We start from the raw sequence: 17180 nt of genomic DNA, 5'->3' as shown, positions 1-17180 counted from the left end.
TTTTCCACAGGCATTTACTTTGGAATGAGTTGATGTCCTGATCAATCTCTGTTGTAGATTTCCATGATTTTGCTCCAGTATATGAAAGTTGTTTGTTGCTTTTTATATTCGTTGCTTGACACCTAGCATCTTGTCACTATCATTTCACATCTCACTCCCTAGATAGGTAAAATGACTGACTTCTTCTCGTGTTTCTTCAGCCGCTCTAATGGTTACTTTTGGGATATTGATAGCCATGTATTTTGTCTTCTCCTTGATGAACAAACCAACTTGTTTTGCTGTATCTGCTAAAAGCATGGTCTTTCCTTCCATTTGGACTAAGCAGGACAATGTCATCAGTAAGGCTACGATTTAGTCATGGAGGTTGTGGAAGTCACGGATTCTGTGACTTCCAGCGACCTCTGTGACTTCAGCCTGTGGTGATTGGGAGCTGCAGGGTTCCTCGCCGCCTGTGGGGGAAGGGAGCTATGGGGTACCCCTGCCGCCTAAGGCAGCCCCCGGAGCTCCAAGCCACCGTGGGTGGCAGGGTACCTCAGCAGCTCTCAGCCCTAGGTGGCGAGGTATCCCCAAGCTCCTGGCCGTCCCATTTTGTCACAGATATTTTTAGTAAAAGTCACAGACATGAAGTCTTCCATGAATTTTTCTTTTTTTGCCTGGGACCTGTCTGTGACTTTTACTAAAAATATCCGTGACAAAATCTTAACCTTAGTCATCAGCAAAACTGAGGCCATCCATTTCTGCTTTATCACTTGTTCATAAAATTCCTCTGTGGCCTTCTGCAGTTACTTTCCTGAGGTGTACAGCTAATCTTAAGTGTACAAAATTAAGTAGAATTAATATCTGTAAGTGCAAAGTGTGTGTATGTATGTATTTGTGGAGGGATGATGAACACCAATTACCCTAAATACGGAATAAGCTGCTTTTGTATATAATGTGTATATAACATTCCACATCATCAGTAGCTTATCCTGTATTTATTCTACCAGTCTCCTTACACTTATCCGGACAACATGGAATCTGAAATGTATTGGTAACTTCTGTGTTCTTAGGGGTACATGGCAATTAGTGTTAACCATCCCTCTATAAAAGAAATGCAGCTTTAATCTTACATACCTTCTTTTCATGACCGTTCTATCTTTTGGCATCTGTTCCTTATTCATACAAGCTCTACCACATCATTCTTCTTACCACATCATTGTTCTGTTTTTTCCCCCGTATTGGGTTTTTTCAGGCTTGCATTCTTTTTTGCCAGTCTGAGTGTACACAGTTAGCACACAGTTGTGTGTAAGTAAGGTGAACTGAAGAGGTTTGGGGATGCTTTTTTTTCTAAATAACACACATTGGGGGAGAATAAGCATAAGTAATTTGTTTTCTGGATTGTTTAATGCTTGCTTTATATTATTAAAAGTCTGGTTCATCTATTGGGAATGCTGCTGTTGACTTAATTGTGAGCAGGCTCAGACATGCTGTTCTGAAATGAATTGCTTTTAAACTTCAGCTGCGCAAGAATAAAAAATTGGTTCTCATAGGCTTCTGTATCAAGATAGTTAGCAAGAAGTGGGAGGGTGGAGGAGGTGGCAGAGGCAAAAGTGTAAAGGTGCTCAAGATTGGCCTAAGTCTGCTTCTTGTGATTTCAATGGGATTTTTATCAGATGTATTTTTGTAATACACAGAGTTACTACTTAGCCCTACATATGCAAAGCTCGTGTACAAAAGTAAGGTCCTTGCTTTCTGTAGCATTTCATTGTTTTCACTAAGACATCACTCAGCCAAAATCATCCCTGGTTCAACTCTAACAGTTCAAGCGGAATTACACCAGGGAATAATTTGAGCGAAGAACATAGAGTAGTCATAGGATAGTCTGACTATCCTTTCTTAGAATAGATATTAGAGAATTTGGAAAAGTGACAATGGATTTCCTAAAAGTTGTATGTACTCTGAAGTATTGAGGAGGATTGTTTCTACCACAGCCTAGTAACATTTTTCCCATAAACCTGTTTTTCATGCTGCACTACAGGGTTCTCCTTCTGTCTCACTCCTTGTACAAATTGAAATTCTGCTCTGTCTCCGTTGCGTCAAATCTAAGGAAAGCAAGAGTTTAACTTGTGCAGTGATTGAGAAGAAGAACCACAGCCAAATGCAGCATAAAAACGTAATTCCTGGAGGGATGCCAGTGATCCAGGAATAATGTGAAAATATTCTACATAAGAGAACAGCCTACATAATTACATACACACTACAATTGTCTTAAGGGCCCTCTTACATCCACGTCTCTCTCGCTCCGCAAGATAACTGCACTGATACTTTTTCTTGGATATTGCCTGATATTACAATTCTCTCAATGATATGGTATCACTGTGCACTAGAGTAAGAGAATTTCTACCAAGCCTTCAGGTTAAAAGGCTACTACATGTTAACACAGTTTTTGGGTGACACTAGGGTGATCAGGTGTCCAGTTTTCGACTGGAACACCCGGTTGAAAAGGGACCCCGGTGGCTCCGGTCAGTACCGCCAACTGGACCATTAAATACCTGGTTGGCGGTGCTGGAACACGAAGGCAGGCTAGCCCCTACCTGTCCTGGGGCACTGTGCTGCACCCCAGAAGTGGCCAGCAGGTCCAGCTCCTAGGTGGGGGGGGCGTCTCCTCCCTCCCTCCACTTACTAGCATTGGACCTGCTGGATGCTTCCGGTGCGCGCACAATGCGGTGACAGGACAGGCAGGATGCCCCCCACCCCGGCTGCTCCACTGTCTGGGAGCCGCACGAAGTAAGCCTGTGCCGCAGCTCAGGGCCCCCTCCCACACTCCGAATCCCTCGGCCCAAGCCTGGAGCCCCCTCCTGGCCCCAAATGCCTCATCCCTGGGGAGAGCGAGCCACCAAGGGAGGGGGAGTGTAGGGGTGGGGCCTCAGGGAAGGGGGCAGGGACTTGGGGAAGGGGCGGGGCTAGGATGTGCTATAAGAAAGTTGGCAACCCTAGGTGACAATTAAAATGTTGCTTATCAATTCTTTTGGTCTTGCACGAACTGAGAGGAGAAATGGGAGGGCTCTGCATAGCTTATACAAAAATGAGTGCACTGGTCATATGCTGAATAATAGTCATTTTAATCACAAGTTGAATTTCTGTCACACGAAGCAATGCTCTCTTTAACATTATACTGTATGTCCGTAATAGGAATTTCTTAGCCAAAGAGCATGTCAACAGCCGAACTTAAGACAGTGTTTTTCAATCTTGCATATAATGTTGGTAAACTGGAGAATGAATTGTTTTAGTTTTGGTAACATCACTTAAAAACAAAGCTGCCTTCATTTAGGGAGCATATTGTACCTCCTAGATCTTGAGTAAGTTTTGAAAACTTTAGATTTTAAATGCTCAACCATTGGCAACTGCATGAAGGAATTGTGCCTAAAATATTTAGGCCCCACTTAACATTTTCCAGGCTGTCTTTCTGCAACCATTTTTAAAAATAGCTTATTTCACTTCAAGTCTGTGTGGAGAAAAATGATTTCAATTTAAAGTATAGGAAACCTTGAGTTCAGTTTGAAGCCTGTTCATCTAGAGGTCTTGGGGTCCCTCACTTAACATTCTAAAGGCTATTCTCTTCCCATGTTAATCTCCTTCTAAATATCTATGATCCTGTTTCTCGTGCTGCAAACATGAGTGACTAGAGTTCTAAGTCATGAATCAATTCAAGGATCTAACACGTTTTAAAAAAAATGTAAGTTGGGTATTACATTCATCTATGTATTTTAATTGCATTGTTGAGGTTTAGTGCATCCACAAACTACATTTAGTTTTCCCAAAGGGCCAACAACTGCAAAGGCATTTTAAAATGGAGGTGAGAGGAGTGAACAGTGAAATCTTTACTCCATCTTATGTCTGTCACTAACGCAGACAGTGGTATTTCCCTCTCACCTGCTGTTAAGGCAAGTGATAGCCATCTGCAGAGAGACATTTTTGTGCCCATTGTCTTGTTTCCTCCTTGCTTCAGCTTCTATGAGCTTCCCAGTTTTCTGTTATTATGCAAGACAGTAGTTGGTACCATTGGGCAGGAATTAGTCTTGTATCACCCCTTGCATCAATATTTGGGTAGAAGTCCTCTCTCTCCATTCTGTTTGAGAGTCTCTGCAAATGAAAAAAAGCTTCCTACTTCATTATACCCTGTTGGATCTGCTCTTGTGTCCAGTAAGCCTATGTAACATCTGAGCTCCCATGTCCCTGTTGGGGGAAATATGACCAATCCATTAGATCAATGGTTCCCTTAAACCAATAGAGATGGCTTGAAAAAGGTATTCTGCAAAGCAGACACCTGGTGTGCTCTCTATTAATTTTCCAGGCTTTGTCTTTGCATCATCATCTGGAGCAGCATTAAGGTCGTGTGTGCAGGGTGGTTCTGCCAGACAGGCTTTTTGAACTTAAGATGTAAGTAAAGCTTAAGAAAAGCATCCTCCTAACAATTAAGATTTTATTATGTTTACGTGCTGAAAAATCTCATTTTTTCCAGAAGACTGAAATGCTTGAGAGCTGAACAGGCAAGCATTCAGGGGAAAACAACCGGGATTTTTTTGAATATCAGTAACTACTGTATAACAACAACAAAAATATAGCCATCTCAGCCTATGAGATATCTCAATCTTTATAAATGTAGTGATCCCATTCCAAAATTGTATTCTTTATAAACATTTATCTCTGACATAATGCCAGTCATAACTGAGAATCTGCTACTGTGTGTTCTGTGTATTGCAGGAATAGAAAGCATTTTAAATTGGTTGTTATACAATGTCTAAATCTTATCAGAATATCGAAAATTGGCATCTGTCACACTAACTCTTAGATATCTCTCTATTGTATTTTATGCAAGCTCAAGTGTATTAGATACAATTATTTTAATAATTATGAACTTACATTGATACAGCATTTTTAATTCCAAAGGATCCCAGTGCTTTCCAGAAATGTAACAGGTGGCTACGCAAAGGCATCACTTTATCCACCACTGAAGTGCAGCTGTCTCTGAAATGAAATGCAGCAATTATTTGCTCTTGAGTTAACAACTTTAAGAAAGTGACCATTTAAGACAGGAAGTGAAGTTCACTAGGGCCAATTAAAATTAGGAGTGGGAAGGACTAATGCAATGTCCACCTAAGACAGTATTTTTAAGGTTGAATGTCAGGTGACTGAGGTATTTCAGCATGCTGTGAAATAAGTGCATTGTAGGAACAAAGGATTCCTTTAGAAAGCTTTTGCTATAGAGCTTCCTATGTTACTGATGAGAGGAATAAGTATTTTTAAACTGATTTTCTTGTCTCAATACTACCTCTTGCGGGGGGGCATTAAACAAAAACCGGAATTTTGGCTTTGAATTCCAGGATTGCTAGCTTGTTGTCCTTCACAAGTGAGATGCAGAGCAGTTCTGGCAAGCTGGAAATGTATGTGCATTTGCTGGCAGCCAGCCTATACTGGGAACAACTTAACAGTAAGAAACTGTATCACTGTATACTGTTCTGTATTAACAAGGCATGTGATTGTAAACATCAAGCATTTTCATGATTTATTAATTTAGAATTGAGCCAGCAGAGAAAGTGGGGTAGGGTGGGGAAAGTGTGCATGAAAATGACTGCTCTTGTTCAGTGTTTCCACTAATTTTTTATGTCCATTTGTGGAATGAATTTTGTTAAGTGCACCAATATGGAGCTAGGCTGTTCTCAGTGGTGGCAGATGACAGAATAAGGAGCAATGGTCTCAAGTTGCAGTGGGGGAGGTCTAGGTTGGATATTAGGAAACACTGTTTCATTAGGAGGGTGATGAAACACTGGAGTGGGTTACCTAGGGAGGTGGTGGAATCTCCATCCTTACAGGTTTTTAAGGCCCAGCTTGAAAAAACCCTGGCTGGGATGATTTAGTTGGTGTTGGTGACAGCCCTGTTTTGAGCAGGGGATCGGACTAGATGACCTCCTGAGGTCTCTTCCAACCCTAATGTTTTCACATCACCTCCATATTGGTGCATATAACAAAATTCATATGGTGGGGGTTGGGCCGAGGGGTTCGGAGTCTGTGAGGGGGCTCAGGGCTGGGACAGAGGGTTAGAGTGTGGGGAGATGAGGGCCCCGAATGGTGGTGCAGGCTCTGAGGTGGGGCTGGGGATGAGTGGTTTGGGGTGCAGGCTGCCCCGGGGCAGCGGTGGGGAGAGAGGACTCCCCCCAGCCCTCTCTTGCTGCAACAGGCTCAGGGCTGGGGGAGAGGGAGGCACCTCTCCCCCTGCTGTGGCAAGTTCGGGGCAGGTCCATGCTGGGCCGGCAGGGAGGGGCACCTCTTCCCACCGCAGCCCTGAGCCCATGCACAGCCGCATAGCTTAGAGGGAACTTAAACGTACGAGAGTTATGGCCATTCTTGTTTTCTTTTCTTGAAATGTGAAGATAGATGGAATGTCAATGATCCTGTGTAAAGTATTATGCATAAAATTTTCAAATGGCTAAGTAGCGTTGAAAATCAATGAGAGCTAGGCTCCTAAGTCATTGAGGCACTTCTGAACATTTTATCCTCCGTTCCTGCCTGATTGCCATACATATTCTTGAACATACATATTATAAAAATCCTTAGTTTGTTTACTATGCTACATAGATCTTCTTTTTTTAAAACAACTAAGCTTCTTTGACTGACTTTGAATGAATAATACTTTGAGTTTCACAGATAAAACATTTCCAAGTTTCAGAGGGGTAGCCGTGCTAGTCTGGATCTGTAAAAGCGGCAAAGAGTCTTGTGGCACCTTATAGACGAACAGACATATTGGAGCATAAGCTTTCGTGGGTGAATACTCACCTCCTCGGATACATGTAGTGGAAATTTGACACCATCAGCTCAGGATTAAACAAAGCTGAATGGCTAGCCAACTACAAAAGCAGTTTCTTCTCCCTTGGTGTTCACACCTCAGCTGCTAGAAGAGGGCCTCCTCCTCCATGATTGAACTAACCTCGTTATCCCTAGCCTGATTCTTGCTTACATATTTATACCTGCCTCTGGAAATTTCCACTACATGCGTCCGACGAAGTGGGTATTCACCCACAAAAGCTTACGCTCCAATATGTCTGTTAGTCTATAAAGTGCTACAGGACTCATTTCCAAGTTGTAACTTTAAAAAACTTTTTCACCCCTCCCTAACTTGGCTCAAGTTTGATCCTGTACAGAAAAGTGAATAGGTAGCGTCAGGGCGATACCCCAGCCCTAAGTATTGAAACTTTTTTGGTTTTGCACAGACATTACATAGCGAGAACCGTCTCATTGGCTCCCTATAACTGCAAAAGCTTGTAACAAAAATACAGTAGAAGTCTGTTATTAATTGAAAAAGCAAAATGCACAGTACATTTACCTTTCTTATAAAAATGCACTAATGCAGATCTTGGTGTGCACTGCAGAATGCATTTTGATATTCCTTGGCACTGTATTCAGTTTCTTATTTACTGCTCACGCTTATTTTTCATTGATTGGGAATATAGGAGCCCTCACATCGCAAAAATAATGCCAGCAAATTCTTGTGCATTTTAGCCAAAGTTTGTGTCTTAATAGATTCAGTATATGCACGGATACTGGAAAAGCTGTCCTAAGCTAGATACAGAGGTAACTGTAACTCCTTGTACTTGCATATGCCTAATGTAGGAAATATCTTGAATATTGAAAATAGGGGAGGCTAGTTAACTGCAAATATTTAGAGAGAGAAAAGGTAAGTGAGGTAATGTCTTTCATTGGACCAATTTCTCTTGGTGAGAGACAAGTTTTTGAGAGACACCGCTCTTCTTCAGGTCTGGGAAAGGAACTCCCAGCAGCAAAATGCAAGGTGGAGCAAATGTTTAGTGTAAGTAGCTAGAGCGCATTGTAAGGGACCATTCAAGGTAGAATGGCCCGTTAACACTTCTGCTATCATAGGATGAAAAGAATGAGTTAATGGGTTCCAGACTGTTGTAATAAACCATAAATCCAGTTTCAGAGTAGCAGCCGTGTTAGTCTGTGTCTGCAAAAAGAAAAGGAGTACTTGTGGCACCTTAGAGACTAACAAATTTATTTCAGCATAAGCTTTCGTGAGCAGTGATGAAGTGAGCCATAGCTCACGAAAGCTTATGCTCAAGTAAATTGGTTAGTCTCTAAGGTGCCACAAGTACTCCTTTCCTTTTTTCATAAATCTAGCGTCTCTGTTCAGTCCATAATATTTGATGTCTGCAAATATTTACTCAGTTATTAAGGCAACTTGGAATCTCTTTCTCTATCACCATCATTGTACTTCATAAATCAAAGACATGGAGTTCAAATTCTGGAAAGGATGTCAGTTTGTATTAAAAATACCTGCAAGCACAGTGTAAGTCTCCAGACAAGTTTCTGTATACTCGTTTTCAGTACTGTGGGACTGGAAGGAGTTACTGGAGGAGCGAGGGCTGGTGGATCTGTTCATTCCTTTGTCTCAAATGTTGATGTAACTACTACCATCTAAACCTAGTGCTGTATTATAATGCACTTAAAGAGGCCATTGAGACTGAGTATTGCATTACCCGCTAAACAACAGTAGTAACAAAGAAACCGGAATTTTTTTATACCATTCATGCTTTATGACCTCTTCCCAGGATCCACTAGAATTTTTTTCCTACTTTTCTTCTTTCTTCTGTTCTTTCCCCTCATTATTTATCATCCGTAGCTTCACGTTTTAAAATTCACTCTCCTTTCCCACCTTACTGTTCCTCCGTTCTCTTTCCTCTCCTGCTCTGTGCTGAGGATTAGCAATTTGAAATTCATACAGACTGGCTGATCTCTTTCCTTCCTCTGGCCTAGTATCTTCATGATCTCTCAGAGCAGACACATATACTTTCTAACACAGAGTGTGCTACTAGATATAGATCTCCAGAAGTGAATTAATACAAGGCAATGATGAAGAATGAAGGCAACTTAGAATGGAAAATCTTTGGGACAGGATGTAAAGTACCCTGTACATCTGTGGTATTCTAATACCTAAATCATCAAAATCTGCTGGTATCTGACAAATGTTGCCATTAAGAAATTTAAAAATATTACTGCCTGCTTTATCCTATTTCCTAGCAGTTTTTTCATTCCACAACTATTTCCGCGAACCATTCATAGTCCTAACCAGTTGTTGTTGAATTGGTCTCTTTTCTGCTCAAACTTTATTAAAAGAACACTGTTGTTGTGAATAATGAAGACATGCTGGGGTTTGGGTATTTGTGTATGCAGTTTAGGCAAATGAGCAGACTGGAAGGATCAGAGCAGTAGATGGCATCAAACAGAACAGAAATATCTTCATTCCTGCAGACTCAGATGATGGGGAACGGAGTGAAGGAGGCTGCTCTTTTGTTGCCTCATCACTTTGAAGTGATCTTTCTGAAACTGTCAATTCCTGATGGGTGAGGAAAGGGGCCAGAAGTGGGTTAGAGCAGTCCAGTTAATTGGGGATACTCACGATTTCTGAAAATGCAAGCTGCTGCAAGGAAAAAAAGTATGATCGATACTAGCAAACCCCACTCTGAAAATAGAGGTTTGGATGGTTTCTTTCTTCAGCCTGAATTGTATATTTTAGGTAAGTGATTTAGACCTAACAGTATGGGGGTTGGGGAGAAGGAGGAAGTAGTCAAATAAGGATTGTTGGTAATTGAGTGCTGGAGCTAAAGCCTGGGAAGAGAAGTAGCCTGGCTGAGGCATGTTAAAGAACAGGAGAGTCAGGAGAGGAATGCTGCTCTTAGAAGCAGTGGTGGAGGGAGCTGCTATGGTTACCAAGAGACTTCTAGATTGTGAATTCTGCCATGGGGGCCACTGTGGTGAAGCTTTCTATGTTAATAACTTACAGCTAAGAGATAAGAACTATTAGTCAACCAATTGGGATTGAGATTCCCAGTGTTCAATGATTTCTAATTAAAATTGTTGACCTCTTTGACCTAGGTGTAGCCCCATATACAGTGGTTCTCAATCTTTTTCTTTCTGAGGCCCACTCCAGCATGCTATAAAAACTCCACAGCTCACCTGTGCCTCAACTGCTTTTCTGCATATAAAAGACAGGGCTGGCGTTAGGGGAAAGCAAGTGTTTCTTCCTTCCAGGATCATAAAATATCATGGTTGGAAGGGACCTCAGAAGGTCATCTAGTCCAACTCCCTGCTCAAAACAGGACCAATCCCCAATTTTTGCCCCAGATCCTTAAATGGCCTCCTCAAGGATTGAACTCACAACCCTGGGTTTAGCAGGCCAACACTCAAACCACTGAGCTATCCCTCCCCCCAATACTCCAGACAAACTTAAATAAATCAACACACCCTCAGCCCCCGCCCCCCCCTCCCCCGCCCCCCCAAATGGTTGTGGCACAACAAAACAAACTGGGAAATATGAGGGCCTGGTCTGCATTTTAAAAATCAGATCAACCTAGCTATGTTGCTCAGGGCCATGAAAAATGTCACACCCTGAGCACGGTAGTTAGGTTGACCTAATCCCTGGTGTAAACACAGCTAGATTGATGGAAGAATTTTTTTGGGAAAAGCATCTAAAAGCATCTACACTACAGTTCTACAGCGGCACATTCAGTCTGATTCAGTCTTTCATTCAGGTGTCGCATCAGTGTTCCTTGGGTATGCCTTTAAGGACCATTTGTGGAATGGTTGGACCAGTATATTCCCAGGCACCTCATCTGGCTCCCGTTTATATTCTACAACATCAATCATGAGGGTTCCTGTGTAAAGTCTGAAATAAGCCATTTGTTCCCTTTAGCATTTAGGATCATAACTCTTCTGTGTCTTTTTTTTTTTTTTCTTTTCCCCATGTCAAGTGTAACTCCTGCTACCTTTTAATAACAAACTTGCCTCACTGCTTCAGTTTGCTTTAATGAGTACTGAGTAGAATTTTTTGATAACTGTCTGTCAAGTGCATATGCCCATCAACAGATTTCACATTCACTTGTACAGCTAGACATAATTCACTCATTAGTAGCTATTAGAGCTGGAAGAGACTTATTGGATTCTAGTCTTTCTCCCTGGAGCTCTTCAGTAAATGCTTTTATGCCTCAAACGCTAGTACAGAAGAATGTAAAAATGAAAATAATGCCGCAGAGTATGAAGTCATATTAAAAGAAAATGATAGTTCTAGTCTGTGGGGAAGCAAATCTCTTGGCCCTGGGTAATTAGACCTGTTGTTATGGCCTTTTCCATAGTGGCTTAACTGTCACTATTGGCAGAGTGGTCTGTGTGTTCTCCTCCTCCCTTTCTCCCCTCCCCCCCTCCTCACCCTAGCCCCTGGCCCACAAAAAAATTGTGTAAGGAGCAACCCTGTAATTCTGGCTCAACTGCCACAAGCCACTCAGACATCAATTCAGTACTTTCCAAAGGATTAATTCAAGAGACAGCTGAAACATAAAGAACTCCCCTTATTCCCTCATTACCTGCCTCCCTTCCCCCATTTCATCTCATCCCATTCCCCAGCAGATGCTGTGAGCTGATTTCATGCACAAGGAATTACTACTCCAGAAGGTGGTTCCTAACTGCACTGTACCTAGAATTAGCATTTAAAATCTGATGCCAGCTGGGGTCAGCATTTCAATTACAATGTGCTTCTAGTATCATCCTGTGGTTTCAACAGGCTGGGAAGTAGCTAGAAGTATGGTTCCCCCCGCCCCATTCAGTCACCACCCACAGCAAGTACTGCATAGGAAAGTTGTGAAGTAAGGTTGCAAGCACTCTGTCAAGTAATATAGCCATATACTTATATTTTGCGGAATGAATCACTCCCACTTTTCACATTCCATTGTGAAGAAAAGGTCTCAACTCTGACAAAGATCCTCCAAGTAGCTCCGTGGGTAACCCTGTGATCTCAGTTTTTATAATGAAATGACAGAAGTCATCCTTTTTGTTTCTTTTTTTTTTTTTTTTTTAAAAGCAGTTTGGAGACATTAAGATGCCCTGTAGGGGAAATTGCATCTGTGTTAAGAAATAAGAGGTGTAACAGGAACCTGACTACAAGTTATCTATTATTTGTATATTTACACTCAGCCTATGGTGGATCTCAAAGAATTGTACGGTGGATAATGTACTCTGCATCTTTACTAATGCACTGACATAACAGTTCAAGCCAACTGTGTAGCACAGTGCATAAAATAGAATTTATCAAATGCTAACTCCCTATACACATTCTGCCAGGCATTTATTGTAATGCACTTATTGATCAGCTTTAGATATGCTTTTCATATATTAGTTCGAAGAATCTAAGTTAACCTGTTATGTGTCCTGAACTATCTGGGCCACCACTTAACCAGGTTGTCATAAATATAAAGTGAAGGGTAAACACCTTTAAAATCCCTCCTGGCCAGAGGAAAAACCCTTTCACCTGTAAAGCTAGGATAACCTTGCTGGCACCTGACCACAATGACCAATGAGGAGACAAGATACTTTCAAAGCTGGAGTGGGGGAGAAACAAAGGGTCTGGGTCTGTCTGTGTGATGCTTTTCCCGGGGACAGAACAGGAATGGAGTCTTAGAACTCAGTAAGTAATCTAGCTAGATATGTGTTAGATTATGATTTCTTTAAATGGCTGAGGAAATAAGCTGTGCTGAATAGAATGGATATTCCTGTGTTTGTGGCTTTTTGTAAATTAAGGTTTTGCCTAGAGGGATTCTCTATGTTTTGAATCTAATTACCCTGTAAGGTATTTACCATCCTGATTTTACAGAGGTGATTCTTTTTACTTCTATTAAAATTCTTCTTGTAAGAAACTAAATGCTTCTTTTCATTGTTCTTAGGATCCAAGGGTTTGGGTCTGTGGTCACCTATGCAAATTGGTGAGGATTTTTATCAAACCTTCCCCAGGAAAGGGAGTGCAAGGTTTTGATGAGGATTTTGGGGGGTAAGACGTTTCCAAACGGCTCTTTTCCAATAATAAACCTGGTTAGACGTTTGGTGCTGGCAGTGAAAGTCCAAGGGCAAAAGGTAAAATAGTTTGTACCTTGGGGAAGTTTTAACCTAAGCTGGTAAAAGTAAGCTTAGGAGGTTTTCATGCAGGTTCCCACATCTGTACCCTAGAGTTCAGAGTGGGGAAGGAACCTTGACACAGGTGGATTGTGGTCTCTCGGGATACTGATGCCATCTTGCTCCATACTAGTAAAAACTACGTTATTAGGTTTAAATGTGTCAAGCAAAACCAGAAACTTTAATTATTTTTAAAGTGTCTCAACTTGAATATCTGGCTTTGGTAGATATGTCTAAAATATTAAAATGCACAATAACTAGCCATAGCCTGATTAAACAACAAAAAATATTGTTCAGATAATTGTCTGCAAGATGGTAAACAAATAAATCCAACAGTGTTAGGAATCATTAGGAAAGGGATAGATAATAAGACAGAAAATATATTGCCTCTATATAAATCCATGGTACGCCCACATCTTGAATACTGCATGCAGATGTAGTTGCCTCATCTCAAAAAAGATATATTGGAATTGGAAAAGGTTCAGAAAAGGGCAACAAAAATGATTAGGGGTATGGAGTGGCTGTCATATGAGGCGAGATTAATAAGACTTGGACTTTTCAGCTTGGAAAAAAGAAGACTAAGGGGGATGTGATAGAGGTCTATAAAATGATCACTGATGTGGAGAAAGTAAATAAGGAAGTGTTGTTTACCCTTTCACAACACAAGAACCATGGGCCACCCAATGAAATGAATAGGCAGCCGGTTTAAAACAAACAAAAGGAAGTATTTCTTCACCCAATGCGCAGTCAAGCTGTGGATCTCATTGCCTGTGGATGATGTCAAGGCCAAAACTATAACTGGGTTCAAAAAAGAACTTAGATAAGTTCATGGAGGATAAATCCATCAATGCCTATTAGCCAAAATGGTCAGGGACACAACTCCATGTTCAGGGTGCTTCTAAATCTCTGACTGCCAGAAGTTAAGAACATAAGAACGGCCATACTGGGTCAGACCAAAGGTCCCATCTAGCCCAGTATCCTGTCTTCTGACAGTAGCCAATGTCAGGTGCTCCAGACGGAATGAACAGAACAGGTAATCCTCAAGTGATCCATTCCTTGTCATCCACTCCCAGCTTCTGGCCAATAGAGGCTAGGGACACTATCTCTGCCCATCCTGGCTCATAGTCATTGATGGACCTATCCTCCATCAATTTATCTAGTTCTTTTTTGAACCCTGTTAGTCTTGGTCTTCACAGCATTGTCTGGCAAGGAGTTCTACAGGTTAACTGTGCATTGTGTGGAAAAAAATACTTCCCTTTGTTTGTTTTAAACCTGCTGCCTATTAATTTCATTTGGTGACCTCTAATTCTTGTGTTATGAGAAGGAGTAAATAACATTTCCTTATTTACTTTCTCCACACCAGTCATGATTTTATAGATCTCTGTCATTTCCCCCCTTAGTCTTCTCTTTTCCAAGCTGAAAAGTCCCAGTCTTATTAATCTCTCCTCATGTGGAAGCCGTGCCATACCCCTAATAATTTTTGTTGCCCTTTTCTGAACTTTTTCCAATTCCAATATATCTTTTTCGATATGGGGCAACCACATCTGCACGCAGTATTCAAGATGTGGACTTACCATGGATTTATATAGCGGCAATATGATATTTTCTGCCTTATTATCTATCCCTTTCTTAATGATTCTCAACGTTCTGTTTGCTTTTTTGACTTCCGCTGTATATTGAGTGTATGTTCTCAGAGAACTAGCCACAATGACTCCAAGGCATTTCTTGAGTGCTGACAGCTAATTTAGACTCCATCATTTTTAAGCACACATGACGAAGACAAGGCTGAGTCATGTCAAATCCTCCTCCTTGAAATGAAAGTAAACGGTAAAACCAAAGGAATTCTTTCTACTCCATCGTATTCATTGTTTACATTCAGCGGCCAGCTTGAGGGACTAGAGATGGGCTGTCCTCCAGGAAGCCTTGGTACACTAGTTAAGCAGACAGGCATTTTATCTAGGAGAGCAAAGCCTTAAAGATAGCATGGTGTGGCTCATAAACTAGATATGTCCATCCCAAATAGACATGTTCACCTCCCACCATAATCTTAAACTGGGTCAGAGCTATCATTCAGTGTTCCCAAAGGTATGGGGTGGTGCACAACGTAGTCCCTACAAACAATAAAACATATTAACGGTGGGATTAAAAAAAAAACCTGCTTCAGGGTTTTCTTAACATATGTAAGACTTTTATGGAAAAATAGTAGGTGGCCATTAGAAATATAAAGAAATTACTTTTTTACACACAGCTGTAAGCATCCAACCTCCCCCATATAACATCTTTGAGTATCTTTCTCTTGTGGCTAACTGTATTAAGATATGCAGCTATATTTTCCTGCACCTATAAAACAATCAGAAGAAATAGATAATTAGTTACAGTAATATAGTGCATTAAATACTAATATTCTCATTTGTGTGTAAAGCAAGAGAGGTAACTAGTTTTTCAGTTCATTTATATTGTAAGGTTAAAAGCAGATAAACAAGCTGTTTACCTGCCCTCAAAGATGTTCAGGCTCTTGTCAGATTTTTTTCCCCCGAAAACCCCTCATTTCAAAGCTGTGGGAACACAGAGAAACAATTTTCCCTTCGATTTTTTTTTTAAGCTTTCCATCTCGTGTATACATGGTTGCTTACTAATTATAATACAAATGCTGACAATATAATTTCAGAATTTAACAAAACATGCATGTTCCTCTTTAGTTTTGCCTTACAAATCCTTATAAAGATGTTGATCCTCTTTCTAATACACTAGTCACTCTAAGCTCTTCAGAAGTATTCACAATAAAGTAGATATCAGATTTAACATATAAAAGAGTCCCTTCCTCAACCACTTCAAAGAAGTGGTGTGAGATGGTTATAATACTCAGTATAGCAACTTTTCTGAACTATGATGTTGCAAATCTTTGCACTGAGAGTAGGGACCAAGAAGAGATGTTTCCATATCCAAGTGATAACATGGTTGTACCCCTCTAAGTGAGTGTGTATTGTGACTTCTGGTGTGCTGAGAGAGAAATCTAGCCAACGTTGGGTCTAAAGGTACATCTGCCTTTGTGATCCAGTCTCTTATTTTCCTTCATAACATTGTGCCTCTGCTCCTGCATCTCTTCCAGCATAGTGTGAATCTTCACCATTGATTGCATTGTGTCTAGACAGTGTCATAAATTCCCACTGGAAGCTTAATTTATGACTTCTGTAGAGAAACTTTGGAATGAACATCCATCTTTTGCTGCAAGTTAAACTGTTGACATTCTCTCTAACAGTAATCTGTCATTCTATTCTCAGTGCATTACAGTTTAAAAAGGGATGTGGCTAATTTGCATGCAGTAAGTTCAAAAACATGAGATTAAATTGCAAGTAGGGTATCTAATGAATTCATTTTTTTTTATAGAGTGAAGCATGCATAAATGATGAAGTTTTAAAACCAAGTTCAGTAGCCCATAATGGCTCTGAAGAAACTGTTAAAGATTCATGTCTCTCTTCAGAAACATCTTGATAAACAGACTGACCCCATACACTCATTGTTTTAGTCTCCTATACCATGGGCTGTGTAGTATTTTTGGCTTGCAAATAACTGATCCAATAGACTTCTATAGTACATTTCCAGTAAGTTACTGATTACACAGCAAGCCTGCATGATCATCTAAAGAAGCTTTTTCAGTAACTAAAGTTACTCAGGTATTTGAATTGGGAAAGGAGGAGAAAGTGTTTGGACTGAAGTGATCCCTCTGTCCTGTGGGCTTACTTTAAAAGTGTTTTTTAAAACTTCCAGAGAACAAAACTCTATTGCTTTCTCTTTTGCCCTGTGTACTCTTAAGGGTTCAGTGTCTCTTGCATATATCAGCACAGACCAGACTTCTACTTCCCAGTTGTCAAATCCTAGAAATTATAATAGAATCTGTCAGACCCTTGATTGTGGCAGTATGACAAGCACACGTGTAACTTCAATCTAAAAATACATCTGATAGTAACTAGCGTTTACCTTTCCATCTTACAATATTGACCTTTGTCTGGCATGTCTTTTCATTGTACTTTCTGGTCCCATGATAGATTAATAAGCAAAACGAGGATATATGTTATGAAGGGCTTAGCTATATTACAGCATTGGTCATGACCAGGAGACAAGACTCCTACTCCTGGACCTGAAGCATTCTAAGCACATCACAAGAATGACTTGGCTGGTCTTTACAGTGA

The 17180-nt window shown here is 40.8% G+C and overlaps 1 protein-coding gene across 5 annotated transcripts in view; it reads left to right on the top strand.

Moving 5' to 3' along the window:
• WDFY2 (WD repeat and FYVE domain containing 2) overlaps positions 1 to 17180 on the top strand; it is a 143837-nt gene that overhangs the window by 25170 nt on the left and 101487 nt on the right. The window lies entirely within an intron of this gene.

Source organism: Eretmochelys imbricata, chromosome 1 (assembly GCF_965152235.1).
Source record: "Eretmochelys imbricata isolate rEreImb1 chromosome 1, rEreImb1.hap1, whole genome shotgun sequence".
Taxonomy (NCBI): Eukaryota; Metazoa; Chordata; order Testudines; family Cheloniidae; genus Eretmochelys; species Eretmochelys imbricata.
Note: the sequence above shows the minus strand (reverse complement) of the source record. Positions and strands in the feature narration are given on the sequence as shown.